This window comes from Buteo buteo, chromosome 22, assembly GCF_964188355.1.
Source record: "Buteo buteo chromosome 22, bButBut1.hap1.1, whole genome shotgun sequence".
Classification (NCBI taxonomy): domain Eukaryota; kingdom Metazoa; phylum Chordata; class Aves; order Accipitriformes; family Accipitridae; genus Buteo; species Buteo buteo.
This window is the reverse complement of record NC_134192.1, coordinates 1,730,785-1,747,730: the sequence shown is the minus strand read 5'-3', so window position 1 is coordinate 1,747,730 and position 16,946 is coordinate 1,730,785. Positions and strand designations below refer to the sequence as shown.

Genomic DNA, 16,946 nt, shown 5'->3' with positions numbered 1-16,946 from the left:
TTACATTAAACTAATATTATAAAGGCTGCAAATTGAAGAACTCCGCAGTCAGAAAATCGCAGAACAGAGGTTGATTTTATGAATTTAATTATCCCCTTTGCCCATTTACATTATGATATACTCCTTAATTACATGATCACATCTTTTTCAGGAGGACTGCTGTCTTGAGGTTAGATATTGTTGCCAGCTTTATGTATCATTAATTTACTTTTTTAATAGAGCACACAAACGGAATGTGGCAATTGCTTTCCACTCATTTTTTCTGTCATGGTGAACTGCTCTTACTGAAGGCAGCTGCAGGGAATGTGAGAGTACATAACATAGAGGATGCAACCTATCCTACAGATTTCCACAAGTCTGGCAGAAGAGGTATGACTTTCTTTTATTTTCTAGCAAGGTTGCATCATGTAGGTGAGCTCAGAGATACCGGACTCCTCAGTTAACCAGCTTTGCTCATAATAAGGGAATTTGCTGTGCAATTACTTCTGTGCTGGGCATTTCCTATTTTTCGGACGCAATGAGCCGTATTTACAAATGGTGTAAGCTGATGTAGCTCCAACAAACTTTGGAAATCCATATACCGGGATGAAATTTGATCCTTTAAATAGATTCAATCAGATTCACAGGCAGGAATTCATCAAACCCTGAAAGACACAATTTTTTTTTTGTTATAGCTTTTATTTCCTCACAGTTATCTGCTTGCAATTTTAGTATTTCTCAAGTTAGCTGCGTCTTCATTTTCCACTTTCCTCTCTTGCTCCCCTCCCCATCAGGACTGACAAGAAAAACAGGCTTTTAAAAATACCCTCTGTAAAAATCATCCTTGTCAGAAATTGCTCTGTATCCACTGCACATGCTACTCTGATGAGCATGTGAGCAGGACAGTCCTGAACATTGACCCACGCAGTATGAGATGGGATTGGGAACTTTGTTCACTACAAGCTGGTCTGAGACTGGTCACATAGTTCCTTTTGCCACTAAGTAGGTCCAGTAAGTCCTTCAAAATAGCTGCAATTCTGTGGTTCTTCTCGTGTCACGTATACTAGCCTCAAGTTGAAGTGGAAAACAGCGACTGGTCAGGACAGTAGCCTTCATGGCAATGGAAGCCTGATCTCATCCTTCTTCATTGTTGGCCAGTACCACTTCCAGCTGAAAGGTAGGAATAGAAGTCAAAGAAACTTCGTTTCCAAGGTTTGTCATCTTTTTCTCCACTTCAACACCAGCTTGAGAAAACCGTCTCCCTTTGATCCTTACAGCTACTCCATCAGAAGCAACTTTGCCTTTCATTTGATGATCATCTCTGCAGACAAAAAAGAGAAATAGACTGTGTTCTTGCTGTGGAAAGAGCCAAACGCAAACAGAGCAATATGTGTATGTGCAAGGAAAGGCCGTGTGTGTGGAGTAACAAAGCAAGTGGCAAGCAAGGGCATCTGATTTATGGAAGAGTTGTTGGGACTCATTCTCTTCTCTTCCCAGCTCTGCACTTTGTAGAAACGGGCCCTTCATTTTAGCCTAATAACGAGTCCAGAATATAGTATAATGAGTGCTACCACTGTCAGACAACAGACCTTAAAGTTTTCTCAGCCTTTTAACAGACACGGACAAACTTCCAGCCTTTTTGTCTGAAGCTTTGATTAAACTCTTGCTGAAGTTTCCCTTTGTTGATACATTCCCTTTCAGGCAAAGGTGAAGAGTAGGGGAGAAAAACCAGCCGATGTCTGAGAGCATGTAGGCTCCTATCTCTATCCCTAATAACGCCATACAGATCTAAGCCACTTGTTGCCTTTCCATGCTCAGTGTCTTGACTGGCTGGGTCATGTGGCTTATGAAATGCCTTGCTTAGTGAGGGCACTGACTGAGATGATTGACAGGTTTTCTATGTCAGAAGACCAAACTGGCTCAATCCACGGCAGGGAGCTTTAAAGCCTTAAAAAGAGCAGAATCGCCACTGCTCATAGGAGCCCATTAGTGATTTTCTGCTTTTGAATCTAAGTTTAGGATGTACCATTAGGATCCCAGAGAACCTTATCAGAGGTGTCAAAAGGAGTTAGCAAGAAACTCTCATTGTTTGATTCCTGTCTGACCACAGAAGCAAAAAAAAGGAAGAAAAGAAGATGCAGATAGAGGGGGAAATACTACCACAGGGAGGGTTCTCCTAGCCTCTAAAGGAGCGTTAACAAGCATTAATAGATACTAGATGGCAATATGTTAATAACAGAATATCAAGTGTTTATCAGGCACTAGATGATAGGTGAAATGCCTGATTGCAGTGTTGATAACGAGTCCATCCAAGGGAAGCATTTCAAATTGCCTGCAGATTATTAGCTTTTCCCCACCTTTTTTTTTCCTCTTTCCTCCTCCCATTCTGATACACCACTTTCGCTACTTACAAAATTTTTCTCATCAGGATTCAACAGTAAAACGAAGCCATTTCTGATCTTTCACCATGACGAGTAGTTCCTGAATCTCGTTAATATTGTCAGATCTTATCAGAAAAGCGACACAGACGTCTGCATCAGCCCTCTGCCTGACCGCATCTGCCACCACACAGAAACATGGGACAGAAGGATGTGGCATCTCTGTCTATTATCTTTAGCTAGCACAAGTCATGACACAAAAGATGTGTTAAACTTTTCCCATACATACTTCTTGCAGAACTTAAATGTGCTCTAAAGTAGTAGAAAGAGGAGAGGTGACTTTTGATTTTATTTGCAATTAACGGTTTCTTCTTTCAGGCTGCCATCAATGCAAAATGCACCTGCTGCTCCATTGCAGTCTGCCATAGCCTGACATGGACCGAGTGCTGCTTGGCTGCAGTCACAATGCACATGAGAATGCCGTTAGCATTTAATCTTAATTACAGGGTAAGTGTTACTACCTAATCTTATCCTCATTTCATCATATAGCCATACCTGTAACCCAGATTTCAACCTAACTAGTGTCTGATTATTCTCTTCTTGCTGCACTGTAAGGAATACTTCCATTAAGCTCAGCAGAAGCATCAGGCTGTCCAGTTGAGCTAAGTAGTGGGCTCTCAGCCTAAGCCTCTGCTTGTGTGCTTTTTCTTTTTTTTAAATCTGCTTCTTTTCAAACTAATCCAAGACCACTGATCTTAATTTTGACATGTATAAGAGCTTTTAGCATTGTCAAGGCTGGGCGTAAGAGTCTGGTTACCCATCACTTTGCCTACAAGATGAGATATCTTGCTTCTTACCTCCCATCCATGTGTTTGGAAGTTGTCATGATCCAGTCGAGATACAAGAATGTAGCAGGATGATGAAGGAAGATAAAGATAAAAGAAGAAAGGTTAGGAATCTGTAGGCAAGGACCTCCAAGATTGCTTATTCCTCTGTCTGCTTAGTGGAACGTTATGGGAGACTTGCATGCTCCTGGGCTGCCCCAGGCTTCTCTTTAAAAATCTTAAAAGAATGTTTCCCTCTGACCGTGTTAGGGCAATCTCTAGGACCTGAGATACATTCCCAGATATTTGCGGGGGTATCTGGTAATTAATGATAGTCATGAATATCTTAAAGTTTAATCAGAAGGCAGATAAAAATAGTAAATTCAGAATTCGTGCAGGGTGGCACTTCTAAAACGTGTAATGAATTGCTGGTACTTTCTCAGGAAGCAAGCAGCCCAGTTCACACGGTCCTTACTGTAGTCCATAGAAAAACAATTGATTTTCATGCAGTTTCCTGCTATGACTATGAATATTTGTAGGGGAAAAAACAGAAAATCAGTGTTTTTTCACTTTGTGCTGAAATGCATAATGGAAGCATCGAAGGTGAACAGTCATAGAGGTTCTAAAAAAACCTGGTTCTTCTACCTCTGAGAACAGAAATAACATAACCATACCTCAACATATTATCCTGATCTAAGGCAGCAGACACAGCTATTGAAATGTCTGCACACATTGCAAGTGTTTCCCCACTGTCATCCTGCCAGAGCTACAGCTGAGACCTCAGGAGAGAAATGAGTTCAAAGCGTTGCCTCTCATTTGTCTCCTTCTCCTTGTTGAGAATCATGACTGCAGCCTTTCAGCCCCTTGAGCGATGTGTTTCTCAATAGCCAATGAACCTTGACAAAGCATTAGGACAGGTCCTTACAATGAGGTGCTTCATCCTCAAACAATCACAGGGCTGGTATTCACTCACCTGCCCAGCCAAAACTGTCCAGTGACATGGTATAGTAAAGTAATTTGATTTCATGAGAGAAGATGGTGGCATGATTAGCAGAATGCTTGTATCCCAGTACAGAAAGGGTAACATTGCACAAAGCTGTAACGGGTCTGAACCCAACCTGTTAAGGAGCCCAAATCCAGTTGTGCTCTGATATAAGGCTCCTGGGCAAACACTGCTTCTCAGGATTTTGCCCCCCTCCTTCAAAAGCCAATCCAATGCCAAGACAGCAGCAGGTATCGTTATTTCTGAAGATGATACAGTCTAGAAAAACAGCAAAGAGCGAAGCCAGCCTGAGAGATTTTACAGGTCTGAGGAATGTAAACATATATTGATGCCCTGGGTGACCAGCCTTGGGATGGTGTGCTTGGGAAAGGGGAAGTGCTGCTTTTAGCTGTGAAGTGTATTATAAGGGACAAGGTAACTCAGGAAAGGAAGAGGTATAAAATGGTAGGGATGCCATCTCTTAACAAGCATATGAGGCAACTGATTTCCGCTTGAGCAAGACCCTGCACAGGGATTGTCTTCCTCCATTTTCCCCTTGATGTCTCCCTTCTTGTTATTTTGTCACTTCATCACTGGAAAGAAAGTGCTGAGGTGCAAGAGTATGCTCTGTCTACCCACGGTGCAAGCAGCTGTTAGCTAAGAAACGAGATGCTCAGAGAGGCATTTTAAAATACGGTGTGATTTTGATGAACATTAAATTTCTTTTAGAGGACAGCCTGCTTCCGTACAAAGACACCAGATCTCTTCCCTGTGAATAGACAGTAAAGTATCAATCCTTCTTTTAAAAAAAAACGTTTTAATTGTGAGGCAAATGAACATGAATGCCTCCCCCTCTTTCATTTTACAAAAAGAGACTGACTAGGAAACTAATTAAGTGGTTGGTTAACTTTATGCTTATAAGTAGCTTCATTTAATTTTAAGTCAAGTTACTGCAGCTTCCTATTGAAAGCATCAGCAGAAAGGCGGGCAACTAAATCTCCATAAAAATACTGTTAATCTTGAGAAGACCTTGAATGGCTCCTGCATTCCCTAAAGGAGCTTTTCATGCTCTTTTCTTTTCACAGCCTCATTCCTATGAGGTGCACTTTTGCTTATGCGCCAGTAAAAATACAATAATTCAGGAAGAACCATGAACCTTCCTTGAAATAATAATCTGTAACTCCCACTGAATAGAAATAGAAATAGAAGTAAGATGTGTATTATGAATCTGATGTTGGCTCAGCAGTGCAGCAGGTATACAGGACAGTGCCAGCCGGTAACTCAAATGAGACGCCTGCCAGGTTTCTTCAATGCGTGCTACATAAATTTTAGAGAAACTGGTTCATCATGCGAGATTTCTGTAGGTCTACAGTAAAGTTATATGGTGTTTTTCATGTTTACATGTCCACGATGTGACTTTTTGCACAGGAAGACACAAATTTATGCATATTCATCATAAAGGAAAAAGAAGATTTTCATGTATTTAGGCTTGGGTTCACATCAGAGACAACAGGTAAATCTATATGATATTTTGGGCGTGAGCTTGCATCAGTGCTTGAGTCCAAAGTGCCCTTGTATCACACTGTTTGGACTCAAAGCTACACTCCAGCACAGCTTTCGGTAGACTTTGGGTGCATGCTGTTGATTGACATGGTTAAAGCAGGGACCTCCTCTCAGTTGGATGGGCCAGGCTGAGCATGACAGATTGCACCTGCCCTCATGGCATTTTCACATAGCCCAGGCTGGGCCTAGGGCTTTGGATCTTTCGGGAAGGGCACAGCAGTAGATCAAGGAGAAAAGGACATCCTTAGGCTCAGCCTGCCTTGTAACTGTGCAGGCAGCCAGTCCAGCCTGCTGGACCTGCGAGCTAAACAGCTTGTGGGTAAGCAAGTGTGGGGGCCGTGACAGGTTTTAGCATTCTCAAACAAAATGCAAAACACTTTAGATGTACACGCTCTGTTTCATATTCTATCTTGCACAAATCAAACCCTCCGGGGACGGATATCCCGAAAATTTTGCCTCCCTCTTACACTTCACCCGTCTTGTCGGACTTGCCACACCAAGACACACGTTCCTCACTTGCAGCGGTGTGGGTGGCTGCTAGGGAGAGCCAGGGGCAGGTGGAGAGACTGTGGAGTGACCGGTGCAGATACAAAGGCTCTGTAATCACCAAAGTGGAAACATTAGCAGAAATCTGAGCCAGAAGCAGCAACAATGCAGAAATATGTTCAGAAAGAGCAAAAGAAAAGGGTAAGGGAGGAAGAAGGTGGGGCATCAGCTGAAACAGTGAAGGCAGCAGCAGTTATCTGTCCTCCCAGTGTGCTCTGTCAGACCAGCCACTGGACACACTTTTACCTGTCTATACCAGTCACCACGAATGTGTGACACCTTGCTGTTGCCATTAATTTTTTGAGCTTTCATGAGTATTTAGAATGGAAAACAGCACACATCTCTCATTCCCACGTACCCCTCCAATATCGGCTGTCACTGGTGAGGTTCAGCTGTTTTGCCTGCTGCTTGGGTTTAATAGAGGCTTTCTGGCTTTAAAAAAACTCCAGTTATTGGTTTGATGACAGTGCAGAGTGGGGTTCCAGTACAGTGCATGAAATGCCATCTACCTTTTTTTTTTTTTTTTTTAATCCTGTGGTGTGCCATAACGTGGGGTGGCTAAGGTTGGAGAAGAGAGTTATACATTCGCTTTATGTATGGCTATATCATTACATGCATTCCCTTCACTATTTCTGAACACTGTATATACCTGTGTGTGTTTAATTTATCATATTTATTTGAGTATACTTCCTATTTTTGGTATGACTGCATCTGCATCTGTTTGTGGACTAGACTGAAGAAATTAGCCAGCTTTCTCCTCCCTATTCCGTCTTTGTTGTGGATTTGTTACAGTCAACTGACGTGAGGTGCAGCAGCTGAGCAGTTGGAGAGTTGTTTATCCCCCGAGAAAGCCCTTTACTGTCAGGCTTGTTTTTGTTCTAGCAGGAGACTTATGCTGACATACTTTACTCTAGAAGTTGCAAGATCCAAGGCCTTCAAGTGTCAAATGGCATTTTGTCCAGGAGCCAAATTTAAGATATAAAAGTTCAGCCATGAGTTTGGCTGGATGATTTAGCTAATCCAACAGGCAAGAACAGAACTGTATAGGAGGATGGCCAGGGAGAGAGAGGATCGCTGCCACACTGTTACAGGTAGTACATTATTTATGACAAGTTTAGAAAAACAGACTGGGTGGTACCAGTTCATACCAGACCATTGAGTGTGGTCTTTAAGTAGCATTGGTGCTAGACTTGGTAGCAACCTTTATTCCATGCCACAGCTGTCTGTACTGGGAGGAACTGGTGTCGCTCAGATAATGCTGGCAATCTGGACAGTGATCACTGGCATTGGCCGTATTCCAGGGTGAGTTACTACATTGCACCATCCTAACACGCAGATTCATTTGGAGTATATGATTCTCCTTTTGTTTTCTCTTTCAAGCTGTTATACGCACTGTTAAACAACTGGCACGTTCCACCCCAGAGGTGAGACCTTCATAAATTGTGAGGGTTGTGTACCCTTCATTCCTTGGGTCAGCAGCAAGATGGGAAAGTTCAGCCTCTCTGAAGGCAGTTTGGGCTGGAACAGTTAGGTGGTGGGGGTGCCACCATCTCCCCTTGAAGGACCTTCTCCCCCTGAAGCAGCCCCATGCTGGGAAGGGCTGAGGAATTGGCTGGCATGGTATGGGCAGGAGGCAGAGGGCACAGGCTGGGGTCCGGCTGGCTACGTGCTGCTGTGCTGGTAAGAATCAGCAAAGCGTGATCCTGGGGCTTGGGGACGGGCACGAGGAGCTGACAGGAGTCAAAGCCAGAGCCAGGTGAGGAAGAGCAGCCTGAGCCTCCAACAGGAGCTGTGAGCAGGTCAGTGAGGTGCCTGTTAGGGCTGGGAGTCTGGGAGTACTGTGTCTTCGGTTTGGGGATCCAGGAACTGGAGGGGAATGGAAACGTTGCTGGATGACCCACTGTGTTAGCAGAGAGATAACCCCAGGGAGGTGAAGCTGCCATTGCATGGTGAGCCCTGGGGCTCTGGGGTGGTGGAGGGGGGAGTCAAGTGAACAAGGGATGTCAGACTGGTCTGCTTTGCAGGGTGGAAGAAGACGTGAGGTGAGCCCCTCGTTAGTCTCTGAGTTAATTTCTGCCTCTTTCAAGGTTGTGGAAAGGCGGATTTGGGCCTAGGAATGCAGAAGGGTTTATCTTAGATATATTTTTGACCTTTAAAATCCCTTTAAAGAACTCAAAATGTGGTGATGAGGTTATTTATGGGGTAGATGTGCAAATGAATGAAACCCATGCAGATACAATGCACCACGGCTGTATTACTGCCTTTAAATTATATTCATAGGAGTGTGTGCGCATGGTGGGGAGAAAAAAGGGAGATGCTGAACTTTAAAGAAATAGCTATATAAAACTACAATTTTCTGCTATTTTAAGCATTCTTTATCCCCACTATTTGCTGGCACAGAAATCTCAGTAAACGTAGCTGCTCGTTCAGCAGATCCTAATTGTTTTCAGGATATGTGGCTGTATGGCACTGATATTAATTGCATGTCATTGTTCCTGAATTAAAATGTTCCTATTTACTAACCTCCTTCCTCATTAGAGTCCTGAGCCACTGGAGAGTTTGAAGCTCATCTATTTGTCAAGTATGTTTTGTGAGTTAATTCTTCTGTCAGCATTACTGGGTCTTTGTATCCACTGGTAACAACCCAGGAATTGCCATTTTACTCAGAAATGGATCATCTAACCTGACTGTGCTGTCAAAGATTATGCAAATAAATAAACAAATAACTTGAGAAATTATGTGTCTGTGCTAGGAATACCAAGTCTGATGTCTGTTATGTTAATAAATTAACCGATACTAATGATTTATAATCGTTGTAGATAGATGCTGATTATGAAATGGGTTGCTTTGTTTTCTTTTGTTAGTTTTTAGTTAACAGCTGCTCAAATACAGAACAGCCTGACTGTTGTCAAGTTGACAACTACTTAGGACCCAGAACAATTTACTTTCTTAAATAAAGGTAGGCAAGAAGTTATTTTTCCTGGAAATTATGTAAGATGTTTTAATGTGTCTCCCATGCTGAAATGGGATGAAAGGTCAAAATTCATTAAAACTTTAGCAAAGCAGAAATATACATGAAAAGATTAATTTGGTGTCTAATTTTTATAGGCCTTGATTTATCAAAGTGCCTAAGTGTATGTTTAATTTTCTGTATCTTTAATTTAAGCCGCTTAGGGTTTTGTTGAGTCAAAAATTGATGAGATTTCTGGAAGTCTGGTCTTGGAGTGCCTGGGGAATAAACTTCAAAAACAGAGAAAAACAACATGCATTCTAAGATCCCAGTGAAGCCATGAACCTCCGCTTCTATCTCCTTCTCTACACTAAGCAGTAAATGATGGTAAGAACCCATTCTGTGCAAAGCGATGGTCCTATAGAAATGAAACTGTGCTTTAAATGGCACATACAAAATTCATTCCAGACTGCTTCTCTGGAGTGCTTGCACGAGTGGGTGGTTGCAACATCTGGAAATGGATCTGTTGTTTAGACCTGTCTAAATCTGGTGCTGTCCATGGTTACTTACTTTCTGGATAAAGAGAGGAATCAAACTTTTACTATCGTGTTTAATGTTTTCCTTTCTGGGACCTCTACAGGCCCTTTTCTATAGTCTTGGGATTCCCTTTCTTCACCCTGCTAAGTAACAGCTGAGTAATGGAGCAGCCAACTTGGCTGAAGATTTTTAGATGCTTTCAAATTGTCTCTGTCAACATCAACTGGGATTTTATTCCCATAATCCCATGGCTACTCTTGGCAGCTTGTAAATCACAGATGTACGTCAGTAGGAAGGAGTGGATTCCTTCTGTCTTAATCTGCAGCCTCCTACTTTTATGACTCCTTTGTATCATCAGTCTTTATTTACATCCCAAGGAAAAAATGTCTTCCCCCAGCGGCTGCATCCAGATGAATGTGTTTTATTCTCGGCAAGATCCGAGGAAGGCTATTTACAAGGGTTCTGGGCGCTCAGGACACAGGAGCACTGGTACTTTTGAAACATGCCTTGTATATGATGGATGGGGCATATTATCTAAATGCTAATAAATACCGAGCCACAAATTGGCTCCATTTTTCTTCATTCCTCTGCTGCCTGTGGTTGTTGAATGATGCTAAATCTAGCCTCGGACACATTACAGTACTAATTAGTTCTGATTTCTTTCTTTGTTTTTTCTTTTCGGTAGGGCAATATGGGTGTACTGCCTCTGGACATATTTATGTTACAGCCTCATTGGCTTGCCTCCACCAAGAGCGCGTAGTACAGTTTGGTGTGAGAAAGACGAGGTACAAAGCTGGTGTACATCTCACCTGGCACAGGGCTCTGGAGCATAATTTAAAATGGTCAGTAGATTTGTATTTCTTACTAAACTCCGTAGGACTTTCCCATAGTGATGAAGTTCTTTGAATGTACATTTGATCACATACACGTGATATAATGTATTCTATCAGATGAATACTTGCTGCAGCAGCTCCTGTGTAAACTGAAGAACAAATCAGTTCTTTTGTGCATTCTAGATTTAGATTCTTAAAGATAAGCTGATGGATATTGACTTTTTCAATTTACATTTTGGGCCAAAATTTCAAAAGCAAGTGCATGACTTCTGCTTAAACAACTCTAAATATACTTCTGCTGCTGGCACTGCCTAAGTAAAACTGCTGCTGGCAGTATGATACCTGGACCTGCAGAAGTCCGTATGTCAAGAGTTACAGCAGTTTGCACGTGGATATGTTGGAAGCGCCAGTGATGCTCACAAGCATGCCTAGACATAATTTGCAAATATATCACAGCTGCTTTTTAAAAATCTGTCCCCAAACTCTTCGTGAGGTAGAGTTCATTTGCAATTCTTTGTATTCAAGACATTCTCAGTAATAGCAGCTGTTGCTTTTTGGCCAGAAAACAAATAAACAAGCCACTTTGCACTGATGCTACCCATGCATCCTGCAAGTCTTACATGTTATTCCAAATTAAATTACAAAAATAAAATAAAATTCATGGCTCATAGGCAGCCTCTAGAAAGGCTCTCTGGCACCTTCTGTGAGCTTTTGGGACCAATGCTGACTTCATAGCAGCTGAAAACTTTGAATAACTTGGCACTTCAATACTTGGAAATAATATGTCCTTTCTTAAACACCTGGTTATTAAAGATTCAGAGTCTTTTTAGTCTGCTCTGAGATCACTAACAATTCTCTGTCTCAGAGAATTCAGATGTTTGCTAGGTACTTGTGGAAAAATCTTTGCAATTTAGTGCAGTGGCAATGGCCTGTCTGAAGCAAAGGCTAAAATGAACAAATACATATTTAAGATACCCATCACTATCATATGTTTATTCTGTGAAATACAGGATTGATTGGTTTTTGGTCTTCTACCAAAAGATTCCAGAAACTGAATGTACTGAATTTAGCAAGCAGAGGTTACAAGTGACTTCATTACAGTCTTGCACAGGGGACAAAACTTGTTCTGCTCTTCAGCGTGGCAGACAAATGAGTAACATAATCTGAGTTGAAGCAAGACTGGAGGTAGGGTTCTCGTTTTTAATTATGCCAGTGATGAATTGCAGGAAACCCTGTCCAGGCATTGCAATTATTTCTTATAACCAGAGTTTTTGGTTGGGCTCACCTTCTAGACTCTATTCTGTAGCTCAGACAAGAGGTTGTATCAAGGATGTGGTTTATGCTCTTTGTTACAGATCAGATGAAATTACTCAAATTGTTCTTTCTGGCCATGAAAACAGAGTCTGTGGTTCTTACAAATAGTAACAGGCTGCTGTGTGCCATCCTTGCTAGAGAGTTCTCCCAGGCTTCCTTAGGAAGTTGGGTTACGGTCTGAGGTGTATACAAGCTGTGTCAAGAAATTTAGTTGTGAGATTGCTGTGTTTGTGGTTACCATGTGGTACAAGTGAGGCATACCAGGTGGGTGTAAAGACAGACGATCTATTGGGATAGTCCCATCGGCTCCTTCTGTAGAAGCTAACTGTTGTATGCATTTATCCTGGAGAGTGGATGATGGGCATTCTGTAAGTGAAGCAAAATACTGGAGGTGGGACAGATCAGTGTCTCCCACCGACTCCTATGGTCCCTGTCTGAAAGATGTTTTTTGACTTAATATTTCTCTAGCTTACTAAATGGATAAGGGAAGACATTTCACATTCTACACAGTTTAGACATTTAAATAGCTCAGGAGAGTTTGATGGTACTGAACTAATCATATGATCTGCCTCTGGTCCCTAGCAAAACTATCTCTGACTCCAGATGCAGGCTCGCATGGCATGCATTTACTACCTCTATTTCTGTGTTATTACTATCATCTGTGTTTATTTGTTTAGAGCCAAGTCTGGACTCACCTGATGTCACTGATTTCTGTAGGATCAAGCTCAGCTCTGAGCGACTGGCTTTGGGTTTTTTTTTCCTTGTTCATCTTTTCTAGAGAAGGCTGATAAAAAGCAATTCAAAGGTGCCCAGTGGGCGCAGAGATACAATATGCCAGCGCTGTCTGTAAGCGCTGATGAGATGACCTCAGCAGTCCTGAGGTTTGATCATACTCATCCAAATACATAGACGAGACAATCTTGTTAAATAATTGAAGTGGTATTAAGTTCAGGCCTCTCACATTTAGTGCTTTTCAACTCTCCTGCCACTTATTTCATTGCTCTTTGCAGAGAAATTACACTTTTCTAGTTTTAGCATTTGTTCTGCTCTGTGCCACTGGCTCCCAGCAGCTTCTGCAGACCTCCCGACCTCCCTGTTGCAGCCGGTAATATCATGGCTTGTTTCCATGGAGACCAGAGTACAGTGATAAATAAATGTGGCTGGGAATAGCAAGCTTTCACCTTCTGTCACCAGCATAAAAACAGAGTGGGAATCGTGGCCTGATTGTGTAGTTACACAAAGAGGACGGGAGAGCTCCTGGTGCCCTCCTCTTCTCCGTGTCACTGCTGGCTTTCTGCGGCCTCAGCATCCCCAAGTGGATGGATGAGCAAGCCCCAACCCATGGGTTGTTCTTCACCACAGCTACCTATCAAGAAACCAGTGTGTTGGGTGCATCTTCCATCCTTGCTGTAGTGTCTTGGCGCGGAAGGGATGGCATTTATTTTTGGGTATGCTTAGTTTCACTGACTGACGCTGAAGAGAGTGAGCTGGGCGATGTACGTTTAGGTTACACGAGTGAAAATACCTGTGCCGCTTTCCTTTGATCTGGCTGATGGAATTGTAGCCTGGGAGCCAGAAAAACTCAGATTTGAACCCCAGTCATGTTGCTGAGCTGCTGTGTGGTCTTGAAGGATCATTTCTCATTCCTCTCTTACGCTTTACTTATGAGGTTATAACACTTTGGGAGCAGGGAGTTTCTTTCTGAGGATAGTTTATATGCTGTCTGTCCCAGGGATGGCTATGTCATAGTTAAAGTTTCTAGGTGAATTGTAATAATAAAAAATAAAGTTCACGAATGCTTCTCGGGGCCAGTGCTATGTTTCATTCTCCCACATGCATCTGGTTACAGGTCCTGCAGGGATTAGCAGGGACTGCTAGTGTACACGGGTCTTCCAAAACTGCCCTGACAATGAAAATGGAAAACTGGTCTCAGACTACTCCTTTTTTTTTTTTCTGCTTAGAGAGAAGTTGTTCTCAGAATAAATGACTTTTCTTATCGGAGGGTTCAATCTAACCTCACCCTGCAATTAGTATTTTCTCACACAGTAAAGTAGGTGAATTTTTGTCAGACAGAATGCCATTGTTTAAGGTTGTAGTAGGTTCAGTCCAGAATTCTAACCCCAAATCCTCTTCACCTCTGGTGAAATGAAAAGCTGAACCCAGATCTGAGTGCTGGGCTGGTTCGGCTTTAAAATAAATTTAAAAATAAAATTCAGAACTTCCAAACTGGGAGTGGAAACTTTAAACTGTATCAGATCTGAACTGTAAGCTGTTCATGCTTACTTTAGTATCAGCTCCTTTCTGTCTTGTCACATTTATTAATTACTGCAAATACCACGTTTGCCTATAAGCAGGCAGTCTTTTCCAGGCCTTGTTATTACTCATTACTTGAATGGCTTTCTCTTTATCTTGTTTGATTCTGCTGGGACACCCAGGCAATTTTCCAAGGCTGTAAGCACAGGATTGTGTAGAAATCATTGCCTGGCATTGATGCTTCAGCTGAAGATGCTCTCTCTTGTGATTTACCAATAAACCAGCAAGACACTTTGCTGCTACCAGCCTTATACTGCTGAAAATAGTTTTTGAGGTGAGATGGTAAATTATGGTCTTTCACTTTCTGTAGACATAGCTGTTTGATAGATCTAGTTTTGGTGTCTTACGTAGTAAAACTGAAAGTCCCTTGTGCTTTCCCTCCCTCATGTTAAAAAAACAGTTGTTTTGTGTTCTGTGTTATGCAGAAGTGGCTGCATTTCATTAGAATTTGTATATGCAGTGTAGATGGGGGGAAAAAAGATTGGCATAGCAGGAAATATCTTCTTTCTTCTCTTCTTGTTCCAAAGGCAACCAGAACATGTGTGCCACTGATGTGCTGAGCATGGTGCTACACTCAGGTCTAGACATGCGAGGCATTGCAACGATTTATGTACATGCCTGTTTTTATATACTCCAGTCTAGTTCTTCTGAGATTTATGTTGCTAGTGGGACACAAGTCTTATGGCTGAAGGGACACTGAAGGGAACCATTCCTTCCATAAGCCTTTGGCCCTCTGAAGTTTGTCCTGTGGGGCTGCCTTATGCGTTATGGGTCCCCCATTTTCAGTTGTCTGAACAGTTCTGTGTTAGCAGTTTACTGTGAGTGAATACTTCTTTCTCCCTCCTACCCCCTCTGATTCCTTCCTTTAATGTTTGCTAGCTTTATCTTTAGAATTCCTCTTAATTTTAAGTTCTGAAATGGGCTTCTGATTAACCATCACCTATGAATGCCATTAAAAAAATGCCAGAATCATCCTTGAACTTGCGCCTGTCCTTTTTCTGCTCTGATGGGACTGAACACCTAATTATAAAGAAGTAAGTAAAATTAAAGGAACTGTTCCGTCCTTTCTAGAATCCTGTTTGACAGTCCGATTATCCTCAAGAAGAAAGGACTGTCCTGGTGCAGTCCCAGAGGAGAAGGATTAACAACCCTGGAAGCAGTGAAAGAAGATTCACGCTGATGTGAAGAAGACAGATGCATGCATAGTTCAAGTTCGTCTTGGCAGAGTCATGCTGAAAATGCCAATCTGACAATTTTAATGCTGACAGGAGAAGAAATGTATGAGGGGGCTGGGTAAGTGATGGCTCGTTCCAGCTCCCAAATAGCCCCCCACGCACCCAGGGTGGCTGTCTTCTTGCGAGTACGTATCAAGGTGACAAAGGACGCCAACCCAGAGATGATCGTTTGTCTTGGGCTGTTGCTGCTCAGTGGTGAGAGAGATGTGGGCTGAAATGTTTTTGCCTCAACCAACAAGGTATATCTACAGGGAGGGCAAAGGTGTAGCTATACCTGAATTTGCTTTAAACTCGCTAGTTTGGGTCCTGATGGTGAGGCAGCTGCAGCAGCACAGAGCTGAACACACGCCACACAGTTCACTTAAGAAGGGAAATAGATACAGCAGGAGAAAGCTGGAAAACACTTTAGTCTCAGTTCATTGAAATTGGTCTCCTTTGAACATCCACCTCTCAGAAATTCAGTCATAGTTTTGATCTTTGTGGTCACAAAAGCGGTGTAAACGTTTGTCCTTCTTCACTCTTCTTCAGTCACATGCATCAGAGTGGTGTCTTGAACTTACACCATGCAGGGCTCTTGTATGTAATTGCCCTGGTACCGTTATGTCACATTGCTATAGTATTAACAGGCTTTTTTTAGTATTGTAACGGTTGGATATAGCCTCTGTGGAAATTCCTCCGAGGCTTAATGTCTGTCAGTCCAGAATCTTTAGCAGGATTTCAGGAGGGATTATGTCCTATGGGAAAATGTCAGTATTTCATCTTACAAACAGCTGAGGGAAGGAAAGCATCGCACTTCTTTCTGTCTGGTTCAAAACAAGACAATGCAGGATTTCTTCTGCTTTCTACATTGGGAATGTGGACTCCAGTAGTCTTTGCTGTAAAGTAAAGGAGGATATGGCCATGTTAGAAATTCTTCATGGTTTTGGTATGCTGCTGGCAGTTTCTGTGAGGCGCCCAGGTGAAAGAAGGAGATGGTGCTTTTTTGACACCATGTCTTGGACTACCCTGAACGAAGTAAATAAAAGGCACGTCTGGAGTGGATTCTTCCTACTGAAAATTAAGGGAAGCGTGCTGCAAAGAGTGAAAGAGGGAGAGCCTTGCAAAGGAAAAAAAAGCTGTAGGAATGCTTTCTTGGAGCAAATGTGTCAGTGAAATACTCCCCCATCTTCTGCCACCACCCCAGGCACTCCCTCTGCTTCCCGGACAGACGGGCTGGGGTACCGGCCCTGCAGCACAGCCACCTCATCCGCCAGCCGAAGGAGTAGCTGTGAAGCCAGGACACACCTGAGGGTGCAGAGGAGCAAAGGAGCGGGGAAGAGAAAATGAACCTCATCATGCTCAGGCCCTGGGTGGTGAACAGCGTGGTCTGGTTTTTACCATGTAGCTTAGACCTTGCCCAGCTGCTCGGTGGATGCTATCACAAGGCTAATGGTAAAGGATAAGCCAGGAGCGTACAATGAATTCCCTTCTGGAGAAGAAACACTGCTGGTTA

General features: G+C 42.7%; 1 protein-coding gene across 2 annotated transcripts in view; it reads left to right on the top strand.

Annotated features, from left to right (window-relative positions):
• C22H8orf48 (chromosome 22 C8orf48 homolog) overlaps positions 1-16,946 on the top strand; it is a 115,418-nt gene that overhangs the window by 59,736 nt on the left and 38,736 nt on the right. The window contains exon 8 of one of the 2 annotated variants that reach the window (XM_075053762.1): positions 2,736-2,799. The exons of the other annotated variant lie outside the window; for it this stretch is intronic. The gene's annotated coding sequence lies outside the window, so the exon portion shown is untranslated. Of the gene's footprint in view, positions 1-2,735; positions 2,800-16,946 lie in introns of those variants that run through there. 2 annotated transcript variants of the gene reach the window in all.